The 12,027-nt window shown below is 42.2% G+C and overlaps 33 non-coding genes and 1 pseudogene across 33 annotated transcripts; all 34 read left to right on the top strand.

Annotated features, from left to right (window-relative positions):
- Positions 1-20: 20 nt before the first annotated feature.
- LOC145739568 (5S ribosomal RNA) lies at positions 21-139 on the top strand. The gene has a single exon (XR_014181078.1). It is a non-coding gene; the product is annotated as a 5S ribosomal RNA (ribosomal RNA).
- Positions 140-338: 199 nt separating this feature from the next.
- LOC145739625 (5S ribosomal RNA) lies at positions 339-457 on the top strand. Its single transcript, XR_014181131.1, has one exon. It is a non-coding gene; the product is annotated as a 5S ribosomal RNA (ribosomal RNA).
- A 197-nt stretch (positions 458-654) lies between these two features.
- Positions 655-773, top strand: LOC145739623 (5S ribosomal RNA). Its single transcript, XR_014181129.1, has one exon. It is a non-coding gene; the product is annotated as a 5S ribosomal RNA (ribosomal RNA).
- Positions 774-970: 197 nt separating this feature from the next.
- On the top strand, positions 971-1,089 carry LOC145739622 (5S ribosomal RNA). The gene has a single exon (XR_014181127.1). It is a non-coding gene; the product is annotated as a 5S ribosomal RNA (ribosomal RNA).
- Positions 1,090-1,285: 196 nt separating this feature from the next.
- Positions 1,286-1,404, top strand: LOC145739621 (5S ribosomal RNA). The gene has a single exon (XR_014181126.1). It is a non-coding gene; the product is annotated as a 5S ribosomal RNA (ribosomal RNA).
- A 197-nt stretch (positions 1,405-1,601) lies between these two features.
- LOC145739620 (5S ribosomal RNA) lies at positions 1,602-1,720 on the top strand. The gene has a single exon (XR_014181125.1). It is a non-coding gene; the product is annotated as a 5S ribosomal RNA (ribosomal RNA).
- A 200-nt stretch (positions 1,721-1,920) lies between these two features.
- Positions 1,921-2,039, top strand: LOC145739619 (5S ribosomal RNA). The gene has a single exon (XR_014181124.1). It is a non-coding gene; the product is annotated as a 5S ribosomal RNA (ribosomal RNA).
- A 197-nt stretch (positions 2,040-2,236) lies between these two features.
- Positions 2,237-2,355, top strand: LOC145739618 (5S ribosomal RNA). Its single transcript, XR_014181123.1, has one exon. It is a non-coding gene; the product is annotated as a 5S ribosomal RNA (ribosomal RNA).
- A 199-nt stretch (positions 2,356-2,554) lies between these two features.
- Positions 2,555-2,673, top strand: LOC145739617 (5S ribosomal RNA). The gene has a single exon (XR_014181122.1). It is a non-coding gene; the product is annotated as a 5S ribosomal RNA (ribosomal RNA).
- A 197-nt stretch (positions 2,674-2,870) lies between these two features.
- Positions 2,871-2,989, top strand: LOC145739602 (5S ribosomal RNA). The gene has a single exon (XR_014181110.1). It is a non-coding gene; the product is annotated as a 5S ribosomal RNA (ribosomal RNA).
- Positions 2,990-3,186: 197 nt separating this feature from the next.
- Positions 3,187-3,305, top strand: LOC145739616 (5S ribosomal RNA). Its single transcript, XR_014181121.1, has one exon. It is a non-coding gene; the product is annotated as a 5S ribosomal RNA (ribosomal RNA).
- Positions 3,306-3,502: 197 nt separating this feature from the next.
- LOC145739615 (5S ribosomal RNA) lies at positions 3,503-3,621 on the top strand. Its single transcript, XR_014181120.1, has one exon. It is a non-coding gene; the product is annotated as a 5S ribosomal RNA (ribosomal RNA).
- Positions 3,622-3,820: 199 nt separating this feature from the next.
- On the top strand, positions 3,821-3,939 carry LOC145739603 (5S ribosomal RNA; annotated as a pseudogene).
- A 1,448-nt stretch (positions 3,940-5,387) lies between these two features.
- On the top strand, positions 5,388-5,506 carry LOC145739600 (5S ribosomal RNA). The gene has a single exon (XR_014181108.1). It is a non-coding gene; the product is annotated as a 5S ribosomal RNA (ribosomal RNA).
- A 197-nt stretch (positions 5,507-5,703) lies between these two features.
- Positions 5,704-5,822, top strand: LOC145739599 (5S ribosomal RNA). Its single transcript, XR_014181107.1, has one exon. It is a non-coding gene; the product is annotated as a 5S ribosomal RNA (ribosomal RNA).
- A 197-nt stretch (positions 5,823-6,019) lies between these two features.
- On the top strand, positions 6,020-6,138 carry LOC145739614 (5S ribosomal RNA). Its single transcript, XR_014181119.1, has one exon. It is a non-coding gene; the product is annotated as a 5S ribosomal RNA (ribosomal RNA).
- Positions 6,139-6,335: 197 nt separating this feature from the next.
- Positions 6,336-6,454, top strand: LOC145739612 (5S ribosomal RNA). The gene has a single exon (XR_014181117.1). It is a non-coding gene; the product is annotated as a 5S ribosomal RNA (ribosomal RNA).
- A 199-nt stretch (positions 6,455-6,653) lies between these two features.
- LOC145739611 (5S ribosomal RNA) lies at positions 6,654-6,772 on the top strand. The gene has a single exon (XR_014181116.1). It is a non-coding gene; the product is annotated as a 5S ribosomal RNA (ribosomal RNA).
- A 196-nt stretch (positions 6,773-6,968) lies between these two features.
- Positions 6,969-7,087, top strand: LOC145739610 (5S ribosomal RNA). The gene has a single exon (XR_014181115.1). It is a non-coding gene; the product is annotated as a 5S ribosomal RNA (ribosomal RNA).
- A 196-nt stretch (positions 7,088-7,283) lies between these two features.
- Positions 7,284-7,402, top strand: LOC145739609 (5S ribosomal RNA). The gene has a single exon (XR_014181114.1). It is a non-coding gene; the product is annotated as a 5S ribosomal RNA (ribosomal RNA).
- A 197-nt stretch (positions 7,403-7,599) lies between these two features.
- Positions 7,600-7,718, top strand: LOC145739608 (5S ribosomal RNA). The gene has a single exon (XR_014181113.1). It is a non-coding gene; the product is annotated as a 5S ribosomal RNA (ribosomal RNA).
- Positions 7,719-7,915: 197 nt separating this feature from the next.
- On the top strand, positions 7,916-8,034 carry LOC145739594 (5S ribosomal RNA). The gene has a single exon (XR_014181103.1). It is a non-coding gene; the product is annotated as a 5S ribosomal RNA (ribosomal RNA).
- Positions 8,035-8,232: 198 nt separating this feature from the next.
- On the top strand, positions 8,233-8,351 carry LOC145739607 (5S ribosomal RNA). The gene has a single exon (XR_014181112.1). It is a non-coding gene; the product is annotated as a 5S ribosomal RNA (ribosomal RNA).
- Positions 8,352-8,548: 197 nt separating this feature from the next.
- On the top strand, positions 8,549-8,667 carry LOC145739606 (5S ribosomal RNA). The gene has a single exon (XR_014181111.1). It is a non-coding gene; the product is annotated as a 5S ribosomal RNA (ribosomal RNA).
- A 197-nt stretch (positions 8,668-8,864) lies between these two features.
- LOC145739597 (5S ribosomal RNA) lies at positions 8,865-8,983 on the top strand. Its single transcript, XR_014181106.1, has one exon. It is a non-coding gene; the product is annotated as a 5S ribosomal RNA (ribosomal RNA).
- A 197-nt stretch (positions 8,984-9,180) lies between these two features.
- On the top strand, positions 9,181-9,299 carry LOC145739593 (5S ribosomal RNA). Its single transcript, XR_014181102.1, has one exon. It is a non-coding gene; the product is annotated as a 5S ribosomal RNA (ribosomal RNA).
- A 198-nt stretch (positions 9,300-9,497) lies between these two features.
- On the top strand, positions 9,498-9,616 carry LOC145739586 (5S ribosomal RNA). The gene has a single exon (XR_014181095.1). It is a non-coding gene; the product is annotated as a 5S ribosomal RNA (ribosomal RNA).
- Positions 9,617-9,812: 196 nt separating this feature from the next.
- Positions 9,813-9,931, top strand: LOC145739574 (5S ribosomal RNA). Its single transcript, XR_014181084.1, has one exon. It is a non-coding gene; the product is annotated as a 5S ribosomal RNA (ribosomal RNA).
- A 196-nt stretch (positions 9,932-10,127) lies between these two features.
- LOC145739648 (5S ribosomal RNA) lies at positions 10,128-10,246 on the top strand. Its single transcript, XR_014181152.1, has one exon. It is a non-coding gene; the product is annotated as a 5S ribosomal RNA (ribosomal RNA).
- A 197-nt stretch (positions 10,247-10,443) lies between these two features.
- LOC145739636 (5S ribosomal RNA) lies at positions 10,444-10,562 on the top strand. The gene has a single exon (XR_014181141.1). It is a non-coding gene; the product is annotated as a 5S ribosomal RNA (ribosomal RNA).
- A 198-nt stretch (positions 10,563-10,760) lies between these two features.
- On the top strand, positions 10,761-10,879 carry LOC145739601 (5S ribosomal RNA). The gene has a single exon (XR_014181109.1). It is a non-coding gene; the product is annotated as a 5S ribosomal RNA (ribosomal RNA).
- Positions 10,880-11,076: 197 nt separating this feature from the next.
- On the top strand, positions 11,077-11,195 carry LOC145739624 (5S ribosomal RNA). The gene has a single exon (XR_014181130.1). It is a non-coding gene; the product is annotated as a 5S ribosomal RNA (ribosomal RNA).
- A 197-nt stretch (positions 11,196-11,392) lies between these two features.
- On the top strand, positions 11,393-11,511 carry LOC145739613 (5S ribosomal RNA). Its single transcript, XR_014181118.1, has one exon. It is a non-coding gene; the product is annotated as a 5S ribosomal RNA (ribosomal RNA).
- Positions 11,512-11,708: 197 nt separating this feature from the next.
- LOC145739595 (5S ribosomal RNA) lies at positions 11,709-11,826 on the top strand. The gene has a single exon (XR_014181104.1). It is a non-coding gene; the product is annotated as a 5S ribosomal RNA (ribosomal RNA).
- Positions 11,827-12,027: the final 201 nt, after the last annotated feature.

Here is a 12,027-nt window from a genome sequence, read left to right as displayed (position 1 = left end):
CGGTTATTGATTAGTTAGCAGGCAACTGCCATACCACGCTGGATATACCGGTTCCCGTCCGAACACCGCAGTCAAGCAGCGTAGGGCGTGGTTAGTACTTGGATGGGTGACCGCCTGGGAACACCACGTGTAGTTGCCTTTTTTTTGCACTTGAGGACGAAAACGATATGAAACTTATTGTTTTTGTTTTTGAAGTCGGTTATTTGATCTTTTTAGGAACTAGCTACAGCTCTGAGATAATTTAGCCATCCATTTCAACCATGCAACCATGATAATGACATTTGCATTTCTCCTACACTTTTGGTGGTTTTTATTACTCGGTTATTGATTAGTTTACAGGCAACTGCCATACCACGCTGGATATACCGGTTCCCGTCCGATCACCGCAGTCAAGCAGCGTAGGGCGTGGTTAGTACTTGGATGGGTGACCGCCTGGGAACACCACGTGTAGTTGCCTTTTTTTGCACTTGTGGACGAAAATGATATGAAACTTATGCTTTTTTCTTTGAAGTCGGTTATATCATCTTTTTAGGAACTAGCTACAGCTCTGAGATAATTTAGCCATCCATTTCAACCATGCAACCAAGAAAATGACATTTGCATTTCTCCTACACTTTTGGTGGTTTTTATTACTCGGTTATTGATTAGTTTACAGGCAACTGCCATACCACGCTGGATATACCGGTTCCCGTCCGATCACCGCAGTCAAGCAGCGTAGGGCGTGGTTAGTACTTGGATGGGTGACCGCCTGGGAACACCACGTGTAGTTGCCTTTTTTTGCACTTGTGGACGAAAATGATATGAAACTTATGCTTTTTTCTTTGAAGTCGGTTATATCATCTTTTTAGGAACTAGCTACAGCTCTGAGATAATTTAGCCATCCATTTCAACCATGCAACCAAGAAAATGACATTTGCATTTCTCCTACACTTTTGGTGGTTTTTATTACTCGGTTATTGATTAGTTTACAGGCAACTGCCATACCACGCTGGATATACCGGTTCCCGTCCGATCACCGCAGTCAAGCAGCGTAGGGCGTGGTTAGTACTTGGATGGGTGACCGCCTGGGAACACCACGTGTAGTTGCCTTTTTTGCACTTGTGGACGAAAATGATATGAAACTTATGCTTTTTTCTTTGAAGTCGGTTATATCATCTTTTTAGGAACTAGCTACAGCTCTGAGATAATTTAGCCTTCCATTTCAACCATGCAACCAAGAAAATGACATTTGTATTTCTCCTACACTTTTGGTGGTTTTTATTACTCGGTTATTGATTAGTTTACAGGCAACTGCCATACCACGCTGGATATACCGGTTCCCGTCCGATCACCGCAGTCAAGCAGCGTAGGGCGTGGTTAGTACTTGGATGGGTGACCGCCTGGGAACACCACGTGTAGTTGCCTTTTTTTGCACTTGTGGACGAAAATGATATGAAACTTATGCTTTTTTCTTTGAAGTCGGTTATATCATCTTTTTAGGAACTAGCTACAGCTCTGAGATAATTTAGTCATCCATTTCAACCATGCAACCAAGAAAATGACATTTGCATTTCTCCTACACTTTTGGTGGTTTTTACTACTCGGTTATTGATTATTTAGCAGGCAACTGCCATACCACGCTGGATATACCGGTTCCCGTCCGATCACCGCAGTCAAGCAGCGTAGGGCGTGGTTAGTACTTGGATGGGTGACCGCCTGGGAACACCACGTGTAGTTGCCTTTTTTTTTGCACTTGAGGACGAAAACGATATGAAACTTATTGTTTTTGTTTTTGAAGTCGGTTATTTGATCTTTTTAGGAACTAGCTACAGCTCTGAGATAATTTAGCCATCCATTTCAACCATGCAACCATGAAAATGACATTTGCATTGCTCCTACACTTTTGGTGGTTTTTATTACTCGGTTATTGATTAGTTAACAGGCAACTGCCATACCACGCTGGATATACCGGTTCCCGTCCGATCACCGCAGTCAAGCAGCGTAGGGCGTGGTTAGTACTTGGATGGGTGACCGCCTGGGAACACCACGTGTAGTTGCCTTTTTTTGCACTTGTGGACGAAAATGATATGAAACTTATGCTTTTTTCTTTGAAGTCGGTTATATCATCTTTTTAGGAACTAGCTACAGCTCTGAGATAATTTAGCCATCCATTTCAACCATGCAACCATGAAAATGACATTTGCATTTCTCCTACACTTTTGGTGGTTTTTACTACTCGGTTATTGATTAGTTAGCAGGCAACTGCCATACCACGCTGGATATACCGGTTCCCGTCCGATCACCGCAGTCAAGCAGCGTAGGGCGTGGTTAGTACTTGGATGGGTGACCGCCTGGGAACACCACGTGTAGTTGCCTTTTTTTTGCACTTGAGGACGAAAACGATATGAAACTTATTGTTTTTGTTTTTGAAGTCGGTTATTTGATCTTTTTAGGAACTAGCTACAGCTCTGAGATAATTTAGCCATCCATTTCAACCATGCAACCATGAAAATGACATTTGCATTTCTCCTACACTTTTGGTGGTTTTTATTACTCGGTTATTGATTAGTTAGCAGGCAACTGCCATACCACGCTGGATATACCGGTTCCCGTCCGATCACCGCAGTCAAGCAGCGTAGGGCGTGGTTAGTACTTGGATGGGTGACCGCCTGGGAACACCACGTGTAGTTGCCTTTTTTTGCACTTGTGGACGAAAATGATATGAAACTTATGCTTTTTTCTTTGAAGTCGGTTATATCATCTTTTTAGGAACTAGCTACAGCTCTGAGATAATTTAGCCATCCATTTCAACCATGCAACCAAGAAAATGACATTTGCATTTCTCCTACACTTTTGGTGGTTTTTATTACTCGGTTATTGATTAGTTTACAGGCAACTGCCATACCACGCTGGATATACCGGTTCCCGTCCGATCACCGCAGTCAAGCAGCGTAGGGCGTCGTTAGTACTTGGATGGGTGACCGCCTGGGAACACCACGTGTAGTTGCCTTTTTTTGCACTTGTGGACGAAAATGATATGAAACTTATGCTTTTTTCTTTGAAGTCAGTTATATCATCTTTTTAGGAACTAGCTACAGCTCTGAGATAATTTAGCCATCCATTTCAACCATGCAACCATGGAAATGACATTTGCATTTCTCCTACACTTTTGGTGGTTTTTATTACTCGGTTATTGATTAGTTAACAGGCAACTGCCATACCACGCTGGATATACCGGTTCCCGTCCGATCACCGCAGTCAAGCAGCGTAGGGCGTGGTTAGTACTTGGATGGGTGACCGCCTGGGAACACCACGTGTAGTTGCCTTTTTTTGCACTTGTGGACGAAAATGATATGAAACTTATGCTTTTTTCTTTGAAGTCGGTTATATCATCTTTTTAGGAACTAGCTACAGCTCTGAGATAATTTAGTCATCCATTTCAACCATGCAACCAAGAAAATGACATTTGCATTTCTCCTACACTTTTGGTGGTTTTTACTACTCGGTTATTGATTATTTAGCAGGCAACTGCCATACCACGCTGGATATACCGGTTCCCGTCCGATCACCGCAGTCAAGCAGCGTAGGGCGTGGTTAGTACTTGGATGGGTGACCGCCTGGGAACACCACGTGTAGTTGCCTTTTTTTTGCACTTGAGGACGAAAACGATATGAAACTTATTGTTTTTGTTTTTGAAGTCGGTTATTTGATCTTTTTAGGAACTAGCTACAGCTCTGAGATAATTTAGCCATCCATTTCAACCATGCAACCATGAAAATGACATTTGCATTTCTCCTACACTTTTGGTGGTTTTTATTACTCGGTTATTGATTAGTTTACAGGCAACTGCCATACCACGCTGGATATACCGGTTCCCGTCCGATCACCGCAGTCAAGCAGCGTAGGGCGTGGTTAGTACTTGGATGGGTGACCGCCTGGGAACACCACAGGCATTTACGAATATTCTACCGGTAGATACCTATTTAACCTAGAGCGTTCGAAAATTGTTTTTGGTAACTAGAGCTCGAATCAGATGAGAAAAGGCCACCGCATCATCAATGACGCAGTTTTTAAAACTATTTCTTTCTCCTTCTACAGTTGCCGTCGCATTAGATATAATCAGAGGCGTCCTATTAAAATATTCCCGAAAATATATTGTTAAGCGGTCAAAAAGCCACTTGGCAACGTAGTACGGTTTTTACTTGGACACAATTAAAACAGATGCGGCAGCGGCCAGGGACATTTGGACCTTTTTATATGCTTTTACTAGCCGGCACTCTAAACGGTGTTGCCAAGTTTAATAAAATGTAGTGGCGGACAGGGAGACTTAGGGGGTTAGGTTAGGTTCCGTTTTAGTCTGGTGTTTTGGTTGTATTGTTGATGGTCGCAGTTGAAGTTCACATAGTGTTATGAATAAAAAACGTTATTTTGTCAAAATGTCTTTCAAAAAGGTTGGAAAGAAAGAAAGGTGTTATCATATACAGCCAAGGCCGTGAAATCGTCAGTAACGTCTTACAATTTATGAAAAAAGAAGCAGAAGGAGTTTCCATTCCTTTGAAAAACTTGTTGTCTTTTATTTTCTTTATTAAAAACGACGAAAATGTTTCATTTTACTGATAAAATAATAGCACGCCACTGACTGGCTGCAACAACTTGGAAAGTAACGAGAGCAGCAATATTTAAAGCGAGACGTATAGAGATCGTGACATCATCGTTTGATGACGCCTGTGGCCTTTTCTTAGCTGATTCGAGCTCTACTATTGCCGTTCTGAAATTTTACCCATATACCGAATATATGCACCCGGTTTATGATTTATGGATCGAGAAGTTCCGTCGGTAAATTAAGAAAAAAGTGACTTTTGACAGGTTTTCCGTTAAAATTTAAAATCATAACCTCAAAAATTAGTTTATGGTTGACGGTTTGTCGGTTTGTTCCACTAGCTAGCTTATGAGATTGACCTGTTAAATTAAAATGGATACTGGAATATGTTCTGTTTGCGAGATGGAGGGAGAGTATGCCGATATTATAAAACATTTCAACAATGAAAATCTGGATGCCAGATGTCAAAGACATATCAGGAATAGGAATACCAATCGCGTTCTAAAATTAATTCAACCGCAATGAACCAGATCTTTAAAAGTTACACCGATTGTGGTAAACGGTGGAATTAGCAGGTATAATTTTCGTAAATGCCTCACGTGTAGTTGCCTTTTTTTGCACTTGTGGACGAAAATGATATGAAACTTATGCTTTTTTCTTTGAAGTCGGTTATATCATCTTTTTAGGAACTAGCTACAGCTCTGAGATAATTTAGCCATCCATTTCAACCATGCAACCAAGAAAATGACATTTGCATTTCTCCTACACTTTTGGTGGTTTTTATTACTCGGTTATTGATTAGTTTACAAGCAACTGCCATACCACGCTGGATATACCGGTTCCCGTCCGATCACCGCAGTCAAGCAGCGTAGGGCGTGGTTAGTACTTGGATGGGTGACCGCCTGGGAACACCACGTGTAGTTGCCTTTTTTTGCACTTGTGGACGAAAATGATATGAAACTTATGCTTTTTTCTTTGAAGTCGGTTATATCATCTTTTTAGGAACTAGCTACAGCTCTGAGATAATTTAGCCATCCATTTCAACCATGCAACCAAGAAAATGACATTTGCATTTCTCCTACACTTTTGGTGGTTTTTATTACTCGGTTATTGATTAGTTTACAAGCAACTGCCATACCACGCTGGATATACCGGTTCCCGTCCGATCACCGCAGTCAAGCAGCGTAGGGCGTGGTTAGTACTTGGATGGGTGACCGCCTGGGAACACCACGTGTAGTTGCCTTTTTTTGCACTTGTGGACGAAAATGATATGAAACTTATGCTTTTTTCTTTGAAGTCGGTTATATCATCTTTTTAGGAACTAGCTACAGCTCTGAGATAATTTAGCCTTCCATTTCAACCATGCAACCAAGAAAATGACATTTGTATTTCTCCTACACTTTTGGTGGTTTTTATTACTCGGTTATTGATTAGTTTACAGGCAACTGCCATACCACGCTGGATATACCGGTTCCCGTCCGATCACCGCAGTCAAGCAGCGTAGGGCGTGGTTAGTACTTGGATGGGTGACCGCCTGGGAACACCACGTGTAGTTGCCTTTTTTTGCACTTGTGGACGAAAATGATATGAAACTTATGCTTTTTTCTTTGAAGTCGGTTATATCATCTTTTTAGGAACTAGCTACAGCTCTGAGATAATTTAGCCATCCATTTCAACCATGCAACCATGAAAATGACATTTGCATTTCTCCTACACTTTTGGTGGTTTTTACTACTCGGTTATTGATTAGTTAGCAGGCAACTGCCATACCACGCTGGATATACCGGTTCCCGTCCGATCACCGCAGTCAAGCAGCGTAGGGCGTGGTTAGTACTTGGATGGGTGACCGCCTGGGAACACCACGTGTAGTTGCCTTTTTTTTGCACTTGAGGACGAAAACGATATGAAACTTATTGTTTTTGTTTTTGAAGTCGGTTATTTGATCTTTTTAGGAACTAGCTACAGCTCTGAGATAATTTAGCCATCCATTTCAACCATGCAACCATGAAAATGACATTTGCATTTCTCCTACACTTTTGGTGGTTTTTATTACTCGGTTATTGATTAGTTAGCAGGCAACTGCCATACCACGCTGGATATACCGGTTCCCGTCCGATCACCGCAGTCAAGCAGCGTAGGGCGTGGTTAGTACTTGGATGGGTGACCGCCTGGGAACACCACGTGTAGTTGCCTTTTTTTGCACTTGTGGACGAAAATGATATGAAACTTATGCTTTTTTCTTTGAAGTCGGTTATATCATCTTTTTAGGAACTAGCTACAGCTCTGAGATAATTTAGCCATCCATTTCAACCATGCAACCATGAAAATGACATTTGCATTTCTCCTACACTTTTGGTGGTTTTACTACTCGGTTATTGATTAGTTAGCAGGCAACTGCCATACCACGCTGGATATACCGGTTCCCGTCCGATCACCGCAGTCAAGCAGCGTAGGGCGTGGTTAGTACTTGGATGGGTGACCGCCTGGGAACACCACGTGTAGTTGCCTTTTTTTGCACTTGTGGACGAAAATGATATGAAACTTATGCTTTTTTCTTTGAAGTCGGTTATATCATCTTTTTAGGAACTAGCTACAGCTCTGAGATAATTTAGCCATCCATTTCAACCATGCAACCAGAAAATGACATTTGCATTTCTCCTACACTTTTGGTGGTTTTTATTACTCGGTTATTGATTAGTTTACAGGCAACTGCCATACCACGCTGGATATACCGGTTCCCGTCCGATCACCGCAGTCAAGCAGCGTAGGGCGTGGTTAGTACTTGGATGGGTGACCGCCTGGGAACACCACGTGTAGTTGCCTTTTTTTGCACTTGTGGACGAAAATGATATGAAACTTATGCTTTTTTCTTTGAAGTCGGTTATATCATCTTTTTAGGAACTAGCTACAGCTCTGAGATAATTTAGCCATCCATTTCAACCATGCAACCAAGAAAATGACATTTGCATTTCTCCTACACTTTTGGTGGTTTTTATTACTCGGTTATTGATTAGTTAGCAGGCAACTGCCATACCACGCTGGATATACCGGTTCCCGTCCGATCACCGCAGTCAAGCAGCGTAGGGCGTGGTTAGTACTTGGATGGGTGACCGCCTGGGAACACCACGTGTAGTTGCCTTTTTTTGCACTTGTGGACGAAAATGATATGAAACTTATGCTTTTTTCTTTGAAGTCGGTTATATCATCTTTTTAGGAACTAGCTACAGCTCTGAGATAATTTAGCCATCCATTTCAACCATGCAACCATGAAAATGACATTTGCATTTCTCCTACACTTTTGGTGGTTTTTATTACTCGGTTATTGATTAGTTTACAGGCAACTGCCATACCACGCTGGATATACCGGTTCCCGTCCGATCACCGCAGTAAAGCAGCGTAGGGCGTGGTTAGTACTTGGATGGGTGACCGCCTGGGAACACCACGTGTAGTTGCCTTTTTTTTGCACTTGAGGACGAAAACGATATGAAACTTATTGTTTTTGTTTTTGAAGTCGGTTATTGATCTTTTTAGGAACTAGCTACAGCTCTGAGATAATTTAGCCATCCATTTCAACCATGCAACCATGAAAATGACATTTGCATTTCTCCTACACTTTTGGTGGTTTTTATTACTCGGTTATTGATTAGTTAACAGGCAACTGCCATACCACGCTGGATATACCGGTTCCCGTCCGATCACCGCAGTCAAGCAGCGTAGGGCGTGGTTAGTACTTGGATGGGTGACCGCCTGGGAACACCACGTGTAGTTGCCTTTTTTTGCACTTGTGGACGAAAATGATATGAAACTTATGCTTTTTTCTTTGAAGTCGGTTATATCATCTTTTTAGGAACTAGCTACAGCTCTGAGATAATTTAGCCATCCATTTCAACCATGCAACCATGAAAATGACATTTGCATTTCTCCTACACTTTTGGTGGTTTTTATTACTCGGTTATTGATTAGTTAGCAGGCAACTGCCATACCACGCTGGATATACCGGTTCCCGTCCGATCACCGCAGTCAAGCAGCGTAGGGCGTGGTTAGTACTTGGATGGGTGACCGCCTGGGAACACCACGTGTAGTTGCCTTTTTTTGCACTTGTGGACGAAAATGATATGAAACTTATGCTTTTTTCTTTGAAGTCGGTTATATCATCTTTTTAGGAACTAGCTACAGCTCTGAGATAATTTAGCCATCCATTTCAACCATGCAACCAAGAAAATGACATTTGCATTTCTCCTACACTTTTGGTGGTTTTTATTACTCGGTTATTGATTAGTTTACAGGCAACTGCCATACCACGCTGGATATACCGGTTCCCGTCCGATCACCGCAGTCAAGCAGCGTAGGGCGTGGTTAGTACTTGGATGGGTGACCGCCTGGGAACACCACGTGTAGTTGCCTTTTTTTGCACTTGTGGACGAAAATGATATGAAACTTATGCTTTTTTCTTTGAAGTCGGTTATATCATCTTTTTAGGAACTAGCTACAGCTCTGAGATAATTTAGCCATCCATTTCAACCATGCAACCATGAAAATGACATTTGCATTTCTCCTACACTTTTGGTGGTTTTTATTACTCGGTTATTGATTAGTTTACAGGCAACTGCCATACCACGCTGGATATACCGGTTCCCGTCCGATCACCGCAGTAAAGCAGCGTAGGGCGTGGTTAGTACTTGGATGGGTGACCGCCTGGGAACACCACGTGTAGTTGCCTTTTTTTTGCACTTGAGGACGAAAACGATATGAAACTTATTGTTTTTTGTTTTGAAGTCGGTTATATTGATCTTTTTAGGAACTAGCTACAGCTCTGAGATAATTTAGCCATCCATTTCAACCATGCAACCATGAAAATGACATTGCATTTCTCCTACACTTTTGGTGGTTTTATTACTCGGTTATTGATTAGTTAACAGGCAACTGCCATACCACGCTGGATATACCGGTTCCCGTCCGATCACCGCAGTCAAGCAGCGTAGGGCGTGGTTAGTACTTGGATGGGTGACCGCCTGGGAACACCACGTGTAGTTGCCTTTTTTTGCACTTGTGGACGAAAATGATATGAAACTTATGCTTTTTTCTTTGAAGTCGGTTATATCATCTTTTTAGGAACTAGCTACAGCTCTGAGATAATTTAGCCATCCATTTCAACCATGCAACCATGAAAATGACATTTGCATTTCTCCTACACTTTGGTGGTTTTTATTACTCGGTTATTGATTAGTTAGCAGGCAACTGCCATACCACGCTGGATATACCGGTTCCCGTCCGATCACCGCAGTCAAGCAGCGTAGGGCGTGGTTAGTACTTGGATGGGTGACCGCCTGGGAACACCACGTGTAGTTGCCTTTTTTTGCACTTGTGGACGAAAATGATATGAAACTTATGCTTTTTTCTTTGAAGTCGGTTATATCATCTTTTAGGAACTAGCTACAGCTCTGAGATAATTTAGCCATCCATTTCAACCATGCAACCATGAAAATGACATTTGCATTTCTCCTACACTTTTGGTGGTTTTTATTACTCGGTTATTGATTAGTTTACAGGCAACTGCCATACCACGCTGGATATACCGGTTCCCGTCCGATCACCGCAGTCAAGCAGCGTAGGGCGTGGTTAGTACTTGGATGGGTGACCGCCTGGGAACACCACGTGTAGTTGCCTTTTTTTGCACTTGTGGACGAAAATGATATGAAACTTATGCTTTTTTCTTTGAAGTCGGTTATATCATCTTTTTAGGAACTAGCTACAGCTCTGAGATAATTTAGCCATCCATTTCAACCATGCAACCATGAAAATGACATTTGCATTTCTCCTACACTTTTGGTGGTTTTTATTACTCGGTTATTGATTAGTTAGCAGGCAACTGCCATACCACGCTGGATATACCGGTTCCCGTCCGATCACCGCAGTCAAGCAGCGTAGGGCGTGGTTAGTACTTGGATGGGTGACCGCCTGGGAACACCACGTGTAGTTGCCTTTTTTTTGCACTTGTGGACGAAAATGATATGAAACTTATGCTTTTTTCTTTGAAGTCGGTTATATCATCTTTTTAGGAACTAGCTACAGCTCTGAGATAATTTAGCCATCCATTTCAACCATGCAACCATGAAAATGACATTTGCATTTCTCCTACACTTTTGGTGGTTTTTATTACTCGGTTATTGATTAGTTTACAGGCAACTGCCATACCACGCTGGATATACCGGTTCCCGTCCGATCACCGCAGTCAAGCAGCGTAGGGCGTGGTTAGTACTTGGAGGGGTGACCGCCTGGGAACACCACGTGTAGTTGCCTTTTTTTTGCACTTGTGGACGAAAATGATATGAAACTTATGCTTTTTTCTTTGAAGTCGGTTATATCATCTTTTTAGGAACTAGCTACAGCTCTGAGATAATTTAGCCATCCATTTCAACCATGCAACCAGAAAATGACATTTGCATTTCTCCTACACTTTTGGTGGTTTTTATTACTCGGTTATTGATTAGTTAGCAGGCAACTGCCATACCACGCTGGATATACCGGTTCCCGTCCGATCACCGCAGTCAAGCAGCGTAGGGCGTGGTTAGTACTTGGATGGGTGACCGCCTGGGAACACCACGTGTAGTTGCCTTTTTTTTGCACTTGTGGACGAAAATGATATGAAACTTATGCTTTTTTCTTTGAAGTCGGTTATATCATCTTTTTAGGAACTAGCTACAGCTCTGAGATAATTTAGCCATCCATTTCAACCATGCAACCATGAAAATGACATTTGCATTTCTCCTACACTTTGGTGGTTTTTATTACTCGGTTATTGATTAGTTTACAGGCAACTGCCATACCACGCTGGATATACCGGTTCCCGTCCGATCACCGCAGTCAAGCAGCGTAGGGCGTGGTTAGTACTTGGATGGGTGACCGCCTGGGAACACCACGTGTAGTTGCCTTTTTTTTGCACTTGTGGACGAAAATGATATGAACTTATGCTTTTTTCTTTGAAGTCGGTTATATCATCTTTTTAGGAACTAGCTACAGCTCTGAGATAATTTAGCCATCCATTTCAACCATGCAACCATGAAAATGACATTTGCATTTCTCCTACACTTTTGGTGGTTTTTATTACTCGGTTATTGATTAGTTTACAGGCAACTGCCATACCACGCTGGATATACCGGTTCCCGTCCGATCACCGCAGTAAAGCAGCGTAGGGCGTGGTTAGTACTTGGATGGGTGACCGCCTGGGAACCCACGTGTAGTTGCCTTTTTTTGCACTTGAGACGAAAACGATATGAACTTATGTTTTTGTTTTTGAAGTCGGTTATTTGATCTTTTTAGGAACTAGCTACAGCTCTGAGATAATTTAGCCTCCATTTCAACCATGCAACCATGAAAATGACATTTGCATTTCTCCTACCTTTTGGTGGTTTTTTATACTCGGTTTTGATTAGTTAACAGGCAACTGC

The sequence above is a fragment of the Ips typographus genome, unplaced genomic scaffold, assembly GCF_016097725.1.
Source record: "Ips typographus isolate SLU unplaced genomic scaffold, UJ_Ityp_2.0 IpsContig33, whole genome shotgun sequence".
Lineage (NCBI taxonomy): Eukaryota > Metazoa > Arthropoda > Insecta > Coleoptera > Curculionidae > Ips > Ips typographus.
This window is presented reverse-complemented; position numbering and strand designations above follow the sequence as displayed.